This window comes from Brassica napus, chromosome C6, assembly GCF_020379485.1.
Source record: "Brassica napus cultivar Da-Ae chromosome C6, Da-Ae, whole genome shotgun sequence".
In the NCBI taxonomy this organism is placed as follows: Eukaryota; Viridiplantae; Streptophyta; class Magnoliopsida; order Brassicales; family Brassicaceae; genus Brassica; species Brassica napus.
The window spans coordinates 26,948,624-26,964,052 of NC_063449.1; the positions used below are offsets into that span (position 1 = coordinate 26,948,624).

General features: G+C 30.3%; 2 long non-coding RNA genes across 7 annotated transcripts; both read left to right on the forward strand.

The window, feature by feature from the left end:
* The first annotated feature begins 723 nt into the window (after positions 1–723).
* On the forward strand, positions 724–1,321 carry LOC125588924. Its single transcript, XR_007325111.1, has 2 exons — positions 724–1,050; positions 1,199–1,321. It is a non-coding gene; the product is annotated as an uncharacterized LOC125588924 (long non-coding RNA).
* Positions 1,322–7,356: 6,035 nt separating this feature from the next.
* LOC106409394 lies at positions 7,357–14,713 on the forward strand. 6 transcript variants are annotated; one of them, XR_001282046.3, is made up of 11 exons: positions 7,359–7,767; positions 8,132–8,197; positions 8,279–8,344; positions 8,442–12,980; positions 13,088–13,149; positions 13,310–13,554; positions 13,631–13,721; positions 13,842–13,925; positions 14,047–14,115; positions 14,212–14,276; positions 14,389–14,713. It is a non-coding gene; the product is annotated as an uncharacterized LOC106409394 (long non-coding RNA). The 6 variants fall into 6 exon arrangements; XR_007325113.1 differs by having other exon boundaries at positions 8,442–8,451; positions 8,748–12,980; positions 14,212–14,713; XR_001282045.3 differs by having other exon boundaries at positions 7,360–7,767; positions 14,372–14,713.
* The last annotated feature ends 716 nt before the right edge of the window (positions 14,714–15,429 follow it).

The following is a 15,429-nucleotide window of genomic DNA, read 5'->3' on the forward strand; positions in this document are numbered from 1 at the left end:
AAAATTAAAGAGCATAATATATTGATGAAGATTTGGTTTTGGTAACGGCGGATGCTGAGAATTTGATCGTGAAAGCAAAGAGAAATAGTCGGGGAAGAACAAAACTTTACGCTTCAGACATTGAAGGCGAAATGGGCTTGTATTGGGCTGTTTAATAAATGCAAACACATCCTAAATGAAAAACTCGTTTCTGGACTGGAGCGTATGACGTGGCAAATTAACATATTATGACTGGTTGATTTTATTAAAGGACGTGGCATAGCTCAGAGGACTTCTTATTTCCCTTTTAGTATTGTGATTATGTTAAATTTTACCTAAAACTATTTAGAACTTATCAAAATGATTACTAATTTGTAAGTTATATTAAACATATATACAATTTAGTATTGAAAATTTACAAATGAAGAAAATTTAAATATGATAAATCTTATATAAAACTATTTAGAACTTAACCAAAAGATTCCTAATTCATATAGGAAACGTATCTCCAATAGTTAGATAGTATATCCAATCTTTGATAAAAAAAGACAAAAGATAGTATACCCAATCTGTCATTTATATAAGATTACTATCTTTTATATTTTGGTCAAATATTAGGTATACTATCTAACTATTGGAGATACGTTTCCTTTATGAATTAGGAATCTTTTGGATAAATTCTAACTAGTATAATATAATATATATCACAATTCATATATAAATAATACACTTACCAATGAAACAATCACTTTCTATACAAAAGAAAAATTCTCAAAGATATGGAGAACACAAAAATGGTCCTATTGGTAGCGATGATGTTAATAATTGGAAACCATCTAACTGAATCGGTGTACGCGTCTGATCCAATATCGCGTGCATTATGCTTTTTTAAATGTGATCAACTGTGTATTATTGATCCACGTAATCTTCTAAACTTTAAAAAATGTGACCTCAAATGTGCTAAGGAATGTGGTATGCCTGATTATGTAAAACAAGACACAATCAACCAAATTGACTATTTCTGCCAAGTGGGTTGTGTTAATTATCGTTGTGCTCTTACTGAAAATCAAAGTAAGTCTATCCTTACTTTTATTCTAGCTGATAATGAATTGGTTAATATATTCTTATGCGATATTATGATTATCCATTAATATTACAAAAACAATATATATATATATATATATATATATATGTTTTTGTGGTTGTGTTTTATGGACAGATATGGAGAAAGCTGCGGTCTGTGTGAATTCATGTTCAGAATTTTGTAATAAAAACAACTAAAACGATAGAATATGTTATATTATTAACAATTTAATGTTTAATGAATCAAATCAATTTAATATACAACTAGATTTTGATCCGCGCTTTCAAAACGTGGAAATATTTTTGTTAATAAAATTATTAACATGTTTGTTAATTCATAAAAGAAATAAAAAATCTATTTATTCAACCCGCTTCTACTTGATAAATATTTTGTATATTTGATAAAATAAACCGAATTTTTTTGTAAAAATGTCTACTTATTAATCATAGGTTTGTTTAGAAAAATCAATTTTATTTTAAGTTTTTAAATATTAATTTAAAGATAATTAGAAATTGTTAATTAGGATTTATGTGAAATGTTAGTTTTGTAAACACATATATTTAGGAAATTTATGTAACATCAATTTAAAATGGAAATAAATTTAATTTAAAAATATTTCAGATAAAACTTATTCTAGTATAACCACCAACGGTTAGAGTATTCGATATTTAAATTAAATAAAATATATAGATTGCATAGAAATTAGAATTATTATCATTTACAAAAATATGGAAAGATTAGTTACCATATATATAGCAAATATTCATTTGTCTATTTTAAATAAATAATATTCATAATAGAATTAAATGCAATGGCATACCATTGTAAATAAGTTGAAAATCAATGGTAGAATCCTAGTAGGGATTCTGTTTTAATAGTATAGATTGAAAGCCCGTTTTCTAAATCACGTGTTTTCTATATATGAAAATATGGCTAGTAACTCGCAGTAACTGTGCCGATTAACAAAAGTAACTTGCAAGTGTATCCCAGAACACTTGATTCTAGAATACTATGGTTTGCTAGAACTGGATATATATGATGGCTCAAGCAAATATCATCTTAGATTTCGTGTTTTTCCCTTCTCCGGATTTCTTGATGTTGTGATGCTTCCGGTTTAGATCAGATTTAAAGGGGTGTATTCAATTAAAAAATTTAGGTGATTTGTATTAAAATGATAAATTCATTATTATTCAAACATGAATTTTAAAAATCATTTAAAATCTATTGTTATTGATCTTGACATTTTATAAAATACTCTGAAATCCACTGTTATTGATAATATTTTAAGTTTTTTAAAGTTTTAAATGATTTTAGAGTGTTTGGGTGAAGTTTTTTAGTTAAAAAAAAATTAAAAATCAAATATCATGGTTCTAGAGTGGTTTAAGTAAATCACCTTAAACGTTCCAAGTCATTAAAATCATCTAAAACCTCATTAAAACTCAAATCACCTAAGCTCATGAAATCCCTAAACCTAACAAGATGAATTACTCAGACATGCAAGCAGTAGCACAAATCATAGTCTGAATAATATAATAGAAAAGAAAGAAAATATAAAACCAATGGAGTTCCAATCATTCTCTGAAGGAGAATTGATCTTCTCTCCAACCCTAAAACAAGAATAATGAAGTAAAGAAAGCGTAGCCATCAACAATGACTTAGAAATAACATAAATAGGGTTTTTGGTCATTGATGGTATTTTGGTAACTTAGTGTGGCTTCTGGGCTTCAGTCGGTCATAAAATATGCTCGGTCCGCATTCTGGCATCACCGTCGATCGATGGCAAGGATGCACCGTCGATCGACTTCCATTCGTTCCGTCGACAGCTTCGTCTCGCGAGGTAGACTGACCACTCTTCAGTAAAACATGCATAACGTCTGCTACAGGATGCTGATTAACCTCAAACCGACGACATTGGAAAGCTAACTCAAAGCTCTATCTTCTGTTAAAATATGGACTCAATCTAACGGTAGGAAAGTTTCCATCCATAGCTAAAATCTGACGCGTCTGTGTAGCTCTACACTCAAAAGGCTCCAAAAGACACCAAAATCACTATTTTCCTCCAAATCGTCCTTGAACCTGTAAACACTCTAAATAGACTTTAAATCGTAGTAAATATATCTTAAAACACCTATATACCATGGCTAATAATGGGTAAAATCCATGATATATCAACTCCCCCAGACTTACCCTTTTTGTTTGTCCTCAAGCAAAACATAGAGTAGTCATGTGAAAGAGGTTTGAAAACAGCAGGGACTCACACGATTTTAAACTTCCTACTTTTACCTCTGCAATGTTGCAAGCCACATCAGATCAGTGCCAACTTTAGAGGCACTTCATGTACTAGACCTTAGCTTAGCAACCAAACCATCCAGCCCACAGCTTAGCTGATTCTGCCTGACATATCCCTCTACTGACCTCATTTCTGCATATAAATGTGTAGGCTAAAATCTTGGGAGTATCGATCAAAGGACACATGAACTCTTACCCCAGCAGGTATCTGAGTAAACAGGTAGTCTTATTCTGGTTTCTTTTCTGCCTATATCTCTCTTCTCTGAATCATTTTATCTCAAGTCCAATGAACAATGATGTTGATGCATTCCATCTTATTCATCTTCTTTTCGATTTTTCTTTACATTTTTTTTTCTTTTCTTGGCAAAGTGTAGGCGAATAGTGGGGTCATCGGCAATGTACCTACCCCTCGCTTCTAACGATGTGTGATCATTCCATTAGAGAAGAATAATGAGGTCGCGGAGACACTCCTATCCCTCTGAACCGCATGAATTCATTTCAATCTTTTCTTTTTCTTTCTTTCTGGATACCGAAGAGAGGAGAGAAGGAAACCAAAAATTTACAGACTTACACCTTTCAGACCTGAAAGAGGAATCTGATCCGATGTATACCCAACTCCAAGACAAGCAAGTTCAGTTGATTAAGGTTGGAAGTCAGTTTCTGTTTCTTCAGACTTTCTCAGCTAGCATGGATGTTATTGGCAGGTGATCCACTTTGGTGTTTCCATTCAGCACACCATGCAGTCAATAACCTCAAAGAATGGTGCTAGAGAGCGGTTAGATAGTAAGTAAATTTTATTTGATCATAATCCCCTTCTTGACTCGATAAAACCTTTTTTAAAAGCATTTGATAAGACTCACAATAACTAGTTATCAGTAAACCTCCTCCCAGACTTAAGTTACACTGTCCCCAATGTATATCCAGTCAAAGTTTGGTGAGAACATAAACATATGTACCCAATTTTAACAAGGAAAACGATATACCTGACCGGATTAAGTGTCGATTGATGGAAAGGAGATACCATCGGTCGCTGCAGGTAATGTACTGTCGATCGACATCGACATGCTCTCATCGGTCGATATGCTGGACAATCGTCTACTCGAATCTTTTTTTTTCTAAATAGCTAACTAAACACACAATATTAGTAGAACCTCCCCTAGACTTAAACAACACTGTCACCAGTGTTACACAGTCTAAGATTGATGGGAAAATAAACCATAAGCACTAAATTGAACAAGGTTTCGCGAGTATACTTGCCATTGAGGTTAGTGTCGATCAACACAGTTAAGTGGCGATCGATACTTATGATGCTCTGTCAGGCGACAGTGATCAAGCGTCGGTCGATGCTGGTGCAGAACTCGTCTTCCTCGTATCTTTTCCTTTTACCAAATATAAATAAAACACGAACAGTCACTAATAGATACTTATTATATCTATCTATATATATAAAGTATCCGAAGACGACATGTGTCACCAGGTAATTAAATAGAAGCACCTGAAGATGACAAGTGTCACCAGGTAAATAATTTGCGAGTTTTTATTCTAATAGTTTCTAACTGGGCTGAATGTATGAGCTTACTTTTAATTTTATACTAGACCCTGACCCGCGCACCAGCGCGGATATGAATTTTCAGTTTTAAATTATTTATTTTATTAAATGATGTGTTTATAATATTCGTTCATATTATATTCATTAAGTAAATATTTTTTTTTTGCATCTTAAACTATCTATTTTTTTACGAATGTGTGATATCATATAAAAAAATATAAAAAAATGAGTATATAGAGTTAATTAGATAATTGTAAAAGCAGAAATTTTCTTTCCTGTGCGATATCATATAAATAATGATCCACCCATTTAACAAAAATCATGATTTTTTTTATGTGTAATTTTTTTATTTTGACCATTTCTTTAAAACTATATTAAATTTTACATATTTTAATTAGAATATTTTTAATATATTTACCTTTTTATTTGAAATGCAACTCAATATTTTTTAAAAAATTATAACAAAATATTTAAAAAATATTTTTAGAATTTGTTTGAAAAATATGAAAATTACATTTTAAATTAAAATTATCCTAAAATATGATAAGTTTTGATGTAAACGAAAACTTAAATTATGTCAAAAATAATTATATTCAATGATAATAACAATTTAAATTGATTATTTTTTAAAAAAATACAAATTTCAAAAATATTGTTTGAAAGAAAATTCATTTATCTTTCGAATATAAAATAAAAATATTACAATTAAATAATAAAAAATATAAATAAAAATCATAAATTTAGCAAATGACAACTGAGTTATATTATGCTAAAATTTTATTTCTAACAATTTAGCAAATGACAAATGAGTTATGAGCAAATAATACCATATAATTTTTAAAAACATAGCCATTCTTAAATATTTTTTGAATAAATAATTATTTTTAAATTCAATCAACTGAAAATAATATTCGTACAATTGTGTGAGTCAAATTCTTGTTTTATTGATGCATGTTATATATTAGTGCTGCATGTTTTAGGTAATATTTTAATGATGCACGTTTTTAAAAATCTCAATTATTAAAATTATTCACGTAAGGATAACTCATGAGTTTTTTTGGTTGATTAAATAACATTGTGTCCAAATTTATTTAAAGATATTTTATTAAGGTAACCGAAAAAGACAAACAATAAAATAAAAAGTTTAAATTCATTTAAGTATATTTCATTAATGTAACTGAAAAGACAAGTAATAAATTAGGCAGTTTTATTCGTTTTAGGATATTTCATAAATGCAACTGAAAAAGACAAATAAAAAAATAAGGAGTTTAACTAATGAAATAAGAACATTTTCAAATGTGTACTTGTCTTTTAATAATATAGACTAGACCCTGACCCGCGCGCCAGCGCGAATATGAATTTTTCAGTTTTTAATTATTTATTTTATTAAATGATGTATTTGTAATATTTGTTCATATTATATTCATTAAGTAAATATTTTTTTTGCATCTTAAACTATCTATTTTTTTACGAATGTGTGATATCATATAAAAAATATAAAAAATGAGTATAGAGTTAATTAGATAATTTTAAAAACAGAAATTTTTCTTTCGTGTGCGATATCATATAAATAATGATCCGCCCAGTTAACAAAAATGATGATTATTTTATCTGTATTTTTTTTATTTTGATAATTTCCTTAAAAGTATATTAAATTTTACATATTTTAATTAAAATATTTTTAATATATTTACCTTTTTATTTGAAATGCAACTCAATATTTTTTTAACAATTAGAACAAAATATTTAAAAAATATTTTTAGAATTTGTTTGGAAAATATGAAAATTACATTTTAAATTAAAATTATCCTAAAATATGATAAGTTTTGATGTAAACGAAAACTCAAATTATGTCAAAAATAATGATATTCAATGATAATAACAATTTTAATTGATTATTTTTTAAAAAATACATTTACAGAAATATTGTTTGAAAGAAAATTCACTTATCTTTCAAATATAAAATGAAAATATTATAATTAAATAATAAAAAATATAAATAAAAACCATAAATTTAGCAAATAACAACTGAGTTATATTATGCTAAAAAAAATTTCTAACAATTTATCAAATGACAAATGAGTTATGAGCAAATAATACCATATAATTTTTAAAAACATAACCATTCTTAAATATGTTTTGAATAAATAATTATTTTAAAATTTAATCAAGTGAAAATAATATCCGTACAATTGTGTGAGTCAAATTCTAGTTTTATTGATGCATGTTATATATTAGTGCTGCATGTTTTAGGTAACATTTTAATGATGCACGTTTTTAAAAATTTCCACTATTAAAATTATGCACGTAAGGATAACTCATGAGTTTTTTTGGTTGATTAAATGACATTATGTCCAAATTTATTTAAGGATATTTCATTAAGGTAACTGAAAAAGACAAACAATAAAATAGGAAGTTTAAATTCATTTAACCATATTTTATTAATGTAACTGAAAAGACAAGTAATAAATTAGGCAGTTTTATTCATTTTAGGATATTTCATAAATGCAAATGAAAAAGAAGAAAAAAAAGAATTTAATTAATGAAATAAGAACATTTTCAAATGGATACTTTTCTTTTAATAATATAGATTTTTAATAATATAGATGGGTGTGAACTATGACCTTCTGTAAGAAAATCTTCCTTTTGGAGACTACGCCGTCTCTGGAAACTTCTTGAACCCTAACTTCTGCTTTTGTTCATCTTTCCTACTAAAAAATTCTGAAAACATTACAGAGTTACACCGAATCGAAGTGTCGTTTTAAACGCACTCATTAATCATTGTTCTCCACTCCTCACGCAATCTATCATTGAATGCATCTACCATCCTTTCTGTGAATCTTGGAGATTCCTCAACTATAAAAATGTATGTTCTATCCCGTCAAATTCGTCGTTCAATCTTCTCAACTATAAGGTTTTTTCCTTTTTTTAGTGTTATTGTTCCTCACACAAAGAGAGATCAATTTTTTTTGTTCTTCGTTTCTTTTTATCTGTTTCTGAGTTTTTAGTTTAAAAACTAAATTAATTTGATGCCGTGTTGATCATGTGACTTTGATATTATCCAAAGTCTCAGTTGGTTTTGAACTGTCTTTTTTTTCCGAACAGAACTTTATCTTCTTCATATTTGTGTGTTTATTAGCTCTTAGCTGGTCTGTTTGATTGGTTTTGTTGTTCTTTTCAGTTTGTGAACTGTATATTTCTTTATGCCCTATGGTTCTATCTATCATCAGGAACCAAAAGAGAATAACCTCCGTCAAAAAGCTTTGACACTCAATTGTCTACGTGAGATAACAATGGTGAGTTTCACATTAACTTACACTTTTAGAAATCTCTGAACGTTTTTGATAAGCTCTCTTAATTGACAATGCTTACTACAGACTACAGTAACATATACATGAACGCAAGCGTTTAAATCACAAGCCAAGGACCCCAAAACCGAATTAGTAAGTCATTCTGTATTTCTCTGTTTTTAACCTTTAAGCATACACAAACTTCACCAAAAATACTTACTTATTGTGCAACTAACACTGATATTTGCAGCTCATTCAAGGTATCTTTTCCTATCTACACATACACTACATCGGATTTTTCAATTGATCTCCTCTTCAGTTCATCTTCACGGTCTTCTAAACATGTAACATTCAGACTATATATTAGGTTTTGCGAATGATCGATATTGGTGTACAAAATGATTTTGGAAACGATTTAAGGGAAACTTATAGTTGCTTTTGTAAATCCATCGATATACATTAATTAGTGTTGCAACGAGTTCATATTATGGTCTTTTAGCAAATGAGTAAGTGATTATTTATAAATCTCAGCATTTAAGTTTTTTTATGTTTGGAGGAATCTCTGTACCACATCTTCTACTGGCTGAGTTTCTTCCTCAAAGCAGCTCCACTGAAATCACGGGTCAAGAAGCTGGGAACACATTTATCTATATTTCAGACTGGAATCAAAAGAAGAGTAAGATGAAGAGATGACTATCAGAAAAAATCCAAGCAGATTGAAGAAAAAAATATGATAAGAGCATAAAAAACTTCAAACTTACAAAAAGACTGCATAAATCGAAAATAAACGAGTTACTTTCAACATTAAAGTCGATGAGGTAGAAGAAGAATCGAAGAGATGAGAGACTCTGAAGCGCATACAACAAAACCTTGACCAATGTTTTTTTTTTTCCTTTTACTCTTTAAACATAAATTAGTGATAAGAACATTTTATGCTTCACAAATTCTTAATTATCAAATTTCAACCACTCTAAATGACTAATTCTGAACAATATTTAAATAATAAATATTATGGCTTAACTTATAACCATGCCGCTTGAGACCATTTACTATATCGTTAAACAAAATTAAAGTAAATAAATAATTAATTGAATATATTTACGTCTATAAAATTATCAGTACATTATACCCCATATTTTTGTCAACAAAGTATAATATCTAAAAACTATGAAATCGTTGTCAAAAAAATAAAATAACTATGAAATCGTTGTCAAAAAAATAAAATAATTATTTACTCTATTTTACTAATAGGTATTATATACTAAAATATCAAGTTTCAACTATTATTTTCTTCTAATTATTCAAACTTACTTATATGTACAATAAATATTAAATTGTGGTTACCGTTAAGTTGAACTAAAAAGAGGTTTCTGTTATTAGTTATGGACAATGGAAAATAGCATTTGTTTACCTTTCGGAACTTAAGAGCATGATTAACCTGGGCTCTTAATTTGGGATTCTTAACTCATGATTTGACATTTTTTTTAACACTTTTCGAGTAGGAACCGGCTCTTATATCTCTTAAATTGTTCTTAGTTTTTTTTAGTTAAAAGTTAAGATACGATTCTTAGCCGAAGCTAAGAATCCCATCCTAAGAGCTTGAGTTAATCATGGTCTTACGTGAAACGTGTCTTCCGCGACCAGTATCTAAGAAAAACAATAAGGCAATGGATACAATCCGCCATCAGTTTTAGCATCTCCACAGTAAGCTCCGACCTGTTTGTTTTCTCTATAAATAAAAACTAGCTTCCAGGTGAAGGTTTGATCAGCCTAAATTTAAAGTGATCTTAAGGTCTTGCCTCTTCTTTGGACTGTCTTCTTTCACTTGTGTGTGAATAGAGAATTTAACATCAATTCGTTACTATATGAGTCCAAAAGATATTTAAGATATCAATAGAGCCTTTTACCATATCAACATCAGTTCCTTCGAAGCCAGATTAAACCATAATATTTGCCTTTTACCATATCAACATCAGTTCTTTCGAAACCAGATTAAACCATAAAATTTGCATACAACACAGGACACAAGTATTATTTAACAAATAGAGTAAAATATTTGCTTCTTTTTGGTCTATATAACAATCGTCCGGCATTGCAAGTTGTTCACTACATTCTTGCAAAACAAACAAATCTAACATTCTAAAATAATCAACAACTGGATGCAGCTTCTTTGAATGTTTTTTCATCACGTGTTATATAATTTACAATAATAAAAATAACAAATTTTGAATATAAACAAAAATCCAAATCTGGTAGACCAAAAAAATTAAAAGTTTCATTTTTAGAAAACTATCTAATGATTTATATTTTAATAATAAATGTATATATACATAATGTTGAAATAGTATAAAATAATTAAAATGACAGAAATAAAAATAAAAGTTACTGAGAATTCCGGGCATAGCCCGGGCCGACCCTAGTATATAATATGATACAATACAAAGACTGCCCCTGCTCAGAAATAGAACCTCTCCCCACTATTCATATCCACCTATGCGAATCTTTCATGATGTGTTTTTGTTAGTCTTTGAGTAAATTAATAATCAGTACAGACGACATTTGACACAATCAAGAAGCACAATATTGAGAATACTCTAACAATTTTATTACATTAAGAAGTAAGAATTATATTATTATGATAGTTATATATGATACCAAGAAGAACAATATCGAGAATACTCCAACGAGTCTGGAAGTCAGAGGATGCTCTCTGAACTCGTGTAGGTTGTGTAGGAGTCTTCTTATTAACAACCAGTACCAAAACTAAGTTTTTAAGAAACTATATATATACTGAAACAAGTGTTTTTAAAACCGAACAGATCCAGTGGTCAGACCAGGTTTGACCATGAACCGGTCATGTAGCCGGGTTGGATCTTATAATTGGTTTGATCATGAACCGGTCAAATAGTCATATTGGATCTCAAAGTTATTAAACTTAATGCAAATTATTAAAATTATCAAAAATCTATAAACCAACTATTTGAACAAAAAATAGCTTAGATTTATAATATTTTTTATTTAGTATTTTTTATATTTTATTTATGAATTATATTTACTAATTTTAGTTTTAAATTTCTATATCTAAAAAATGTTGAACCAGATTATTGAATCAAATTTTTCCTGGCTGAACCATATTGAACTGCGATCTAAATTAATATCCGGTTTAGTTTTATTGTCTGGTTTTAAGAACATTGACCAAAACTTTTAAGGCAGGTAGTATACTAGTGTGGTGAATATTTCCGGTCTTTCACCAGCAATTCATACTATTACATCAAAATGGGTCTAAAGGCCCAAATATGCGTTGTTCTTAGACTCAAAACAGCCAAGAGCATTGCTTGCTCTTTTCATCTTTTACCTTTTTTAACGGTGCATACAAATTAAAATTACCGAGATTCGCTGCAAAAGTGCAAATAGAGTTTAGATAGACATCAATCTTTGTTGACAAAAGAATGTACAACAAACAATACTTTATGTTTCTATCTATGAAAGATTTACTTCATATGTATATAATAATATCGTGTTATCATCGTCTTTTGTGTCCTTTTATGACTATCCTCGAGTTTTATTATTTTCTCAAAACATATTTTATCTTAAGCTTGACAAAATAAAGTAAAAGACTTTACATGTAATTTTGACAAGTGGTGATTCTATTATTTGGTAGATTACTAAAATAGTGGATATTTTAAAGAAGTAAGGATGAAAATTGAGTTTTTTTTTCTCAACTTCAACTTTATATTAACCAAAGAGTAGTACATGATTTCAACCGCAAGGATTCAACCACATTTACAAACAAAGTGATTTAATATCACCCAGGAATACATAGATGGATCCTACGCTACCCGATCTTCTACTTTGTTGTAATTCTACCCGATGAGAACAAGTTCCCTCCACGACCCGAAGAGAACTGTCTCTTAAACCCGTACAATTAGACCATACAAGTGAACGAAACATGAAACCAAGCTTAACTAAACCTTATCGGGATTAAACATTAACACCAAGCATTGGTCTCCAAAACATTAGAATGCAGCACTCGGACCAGTACGTCAACACCAAACGGTGCATCTCCCGACTCGATTCAGTATCATTGATTTCGGTTTCTCACTTCTTAGCCAGAAAAACGGCATATAACCGTACTGAAAGGCGGATTTAACGAGAGCAGGACATGGTGGGAACAGCATCTCCTAGCTTCAAATGGCGTGAAGCCCTACCACCGGACATAAACACAGAGAAGCCCTACCACCGGACATAAACACAGAGTCGCCGCCGGTGCTGGGAAATAAGGCCCCACCGTGTACTCCCGCTAGACTCCCTGGAAGAAAATTGAGTTTTTGTACCATCAGTTTTGTAATGTCATCCTTTTTGAAGTGGTATGAGTACTTTTATTTTATTTATTTAATTTAATTTTTTTGCTTGAATTTGTATTTGCAAGTATTTATATATCTATATATATAAAAGAGTGTTTTGCTCTCTCCTTGGTGAAGAGTGTTTTGCTCTTTTCTGGTGAAGCCACGTCACTTAGTCGATGGCTGTGAACGCTACACCTATCATCTTCATAAAACGCACAGTTTCATTTAAGTTAGGATACAGTTAATTTTGGGCTTTCGTGTCGGCTTATGCTTTATGAATGGTATCTAATTTTGTCTGTTCACTTTGAATTAGGGTTAGCCGTCATCTTCTATCTCTGCGATGAATGAGCTAGAGCAACAATGGAGATCAAATCAAGTCAGCCGAAACGTCCCATTAATGATACTCATCTAACACCAAGGCGGTTTTCTTTACCTATAAAAGGGTAAGTCTTCTACTCTTGAACATCATCGTAACATTTTGTGATTCTACAGAAAACAAAGAAAATTTTCAATCATGGCTAACTCATCGGTTCTTCTTGGTTATTTGAAGACTGGTGACTGCTCTTACACCGTCCATGTGCGGTTGCTCCGATTCTGGGAAGCTGATTCTTGGTGATTTGAATATTTTATTATCTCATGCTCATAGTATTTTTTTTTTCCAGCAACCACCTTCGTAAGGATGATCTATTTTATATAGATTTAGATCTTCATTGAACCTATTTTTGTTTTTTTCAATGTTGTTTGATAAAGATCTCTTTCACATTTGTTACAGTCAACCGTCATGCCAGCCACCATGAATGTTCACCGGCTAGCCACTTACAGAGACCGTCTCCAGGCTGGTTCACCGGTGCAACCAGAACTTCAGGCTTTCAGACTTGCTTCTGACAGTCCGGTACATTGATATAACCAATCTAGATGTGCTAAACGAACCAGATTCTCACATTCCTGAAGAACGTTTCTGGTTCGGTGATCACGATTCGCTTCTTGGCCCAGCCAACACCAACACACATCTTCTAGGTACAGCTTCTTAAAGGCTGTTTATGACAGACTTATCATTGAAACAGAATAAAAAAAGATGTTATTAATCTCTCAGACGTTATTACTGAGCTCACTGCTATGAGAAGTACGGTGAGTGACATTCCTCAAGTAAAAGAGCGAGTTATGGCGACTATGTAGATCGACAGGTACTCTCCTATATTTGAATCTAGTCAAAATTTCATAAATTATCTAATTTCCTTTTGCATATATGTTGACCTTTTTATGATATGCCTTCCTTTTCACACACATATCATTGTCACTTTCAGTCTGTTTGACTCACAAGCGATCTCTTTTCACAAGAAACTTGAAGGTTGTTGTTGCAAGTAGCATAAACCCAAAGATGGTAGGAGGTATATTTGTGTCTAGAGTTAAAAACACATGCATACTGTCACTTATACTAATTTTAAAGTTTAGTGCTTACGTGTGAGGATCCTAATATTCTTAAAACACACATGGAATATTTTTCTGCAGGACGTTTGTCACACGTGTTTTTCGACAAGGAAACTGATGCAGAAGCTAGACATGTCTCTTTCATTTAAAGTGAGGCACTTGCAATTCCATTTTTTCTGAGAATAATTTTGCAAGAGTTTTTTTCTTGGTGCACTGTATTAATAGGTCTTATATTTGTGGTTTTAGGATCAGTCAAAACAGAACACATTCAGATCTCGATTATTAATCTATAGTACATGAAGAAGTTTCAGGTAGATATTTATTTCCCTATGTCATCTAATCTTATTCATGTTCAAAGTATGAAGGCTGTCTCATGAACGGAGATGATGGTTGTGTCATCCTTTAGCACGTTAAACATGACAGACATGATCTTTTGAAGAGAGAAATAGATGTGTATCTGCTGCAGTTGTACGGCTACTGAGATAGGACACAAGAGGATGAATACAAAATAGAGATCTGCAGTACTTTGATGAACTAGAAGCTAGAAATGATGTGTAGCCTTCTCCCAAACTGGAAACATCAACAAACTACCTTGGTCTAAATATAAAAAGTCTTAACAGCAAGTAGGGTCTAATCATATTTACTAATATATAAGCCCATATGTAGAAAAATAATACGAGTGTACACAATGATTTGGTCTATGTGTTATTGTATATAGTATTCTAGACTACGATTCTTCTTTAATCTTCTTCTCTGAATATTCTTCTACTCAAGTCATTAGAAAATTACCAGTTACAGTACTACTTTGGAAAAAATTGTTTCAGTTAATAACACTTGGTACATCAATTGATATAGCTTGCACAGAGTAAGTTTACGGCAACTTGCGAACCACCGAGTTCGTATATTGAATCAAAAGAATTTTTCGACACTACTTCCAATGGGTTTGGATACAACAATACAATGAATTGTATCCTAAAGACTTGCCCATATCTAAGTACCGTTGGTCGAAGGTTTATATGCTTATCAAAGTCTGCATATTATGATTTTAAAGTAATTATTGTTTTGAATCTACTTTATAACTTTATATTATAGTAATAGACTATAATAGATAATTAATTTCATAATAATATACTTTTAAAAATTCCTGTTCAAAATAGCTATTCAGTGAATCAGTGTTACATGATCCAAAAATATAGCTTGCAATATATCTATTGAAAAAAATAATATTATGAAAATAAAATAACAATATTTCATAAAAAAATTACTAATAAAAAATATGGTAAATTTTTAAGGAGATGATAAACTAATTATATATATAATAAAACCAATGTACAAAAATCATATTCAAAAGGTAATCAAATAAATATAAAACAACAACCAATTATACTCTAAAACTAATAATAATATTTTTTAATAATCTTAATCAGTTTGGATGATATGGTTTAATTGAAAAAGTTTTAATAA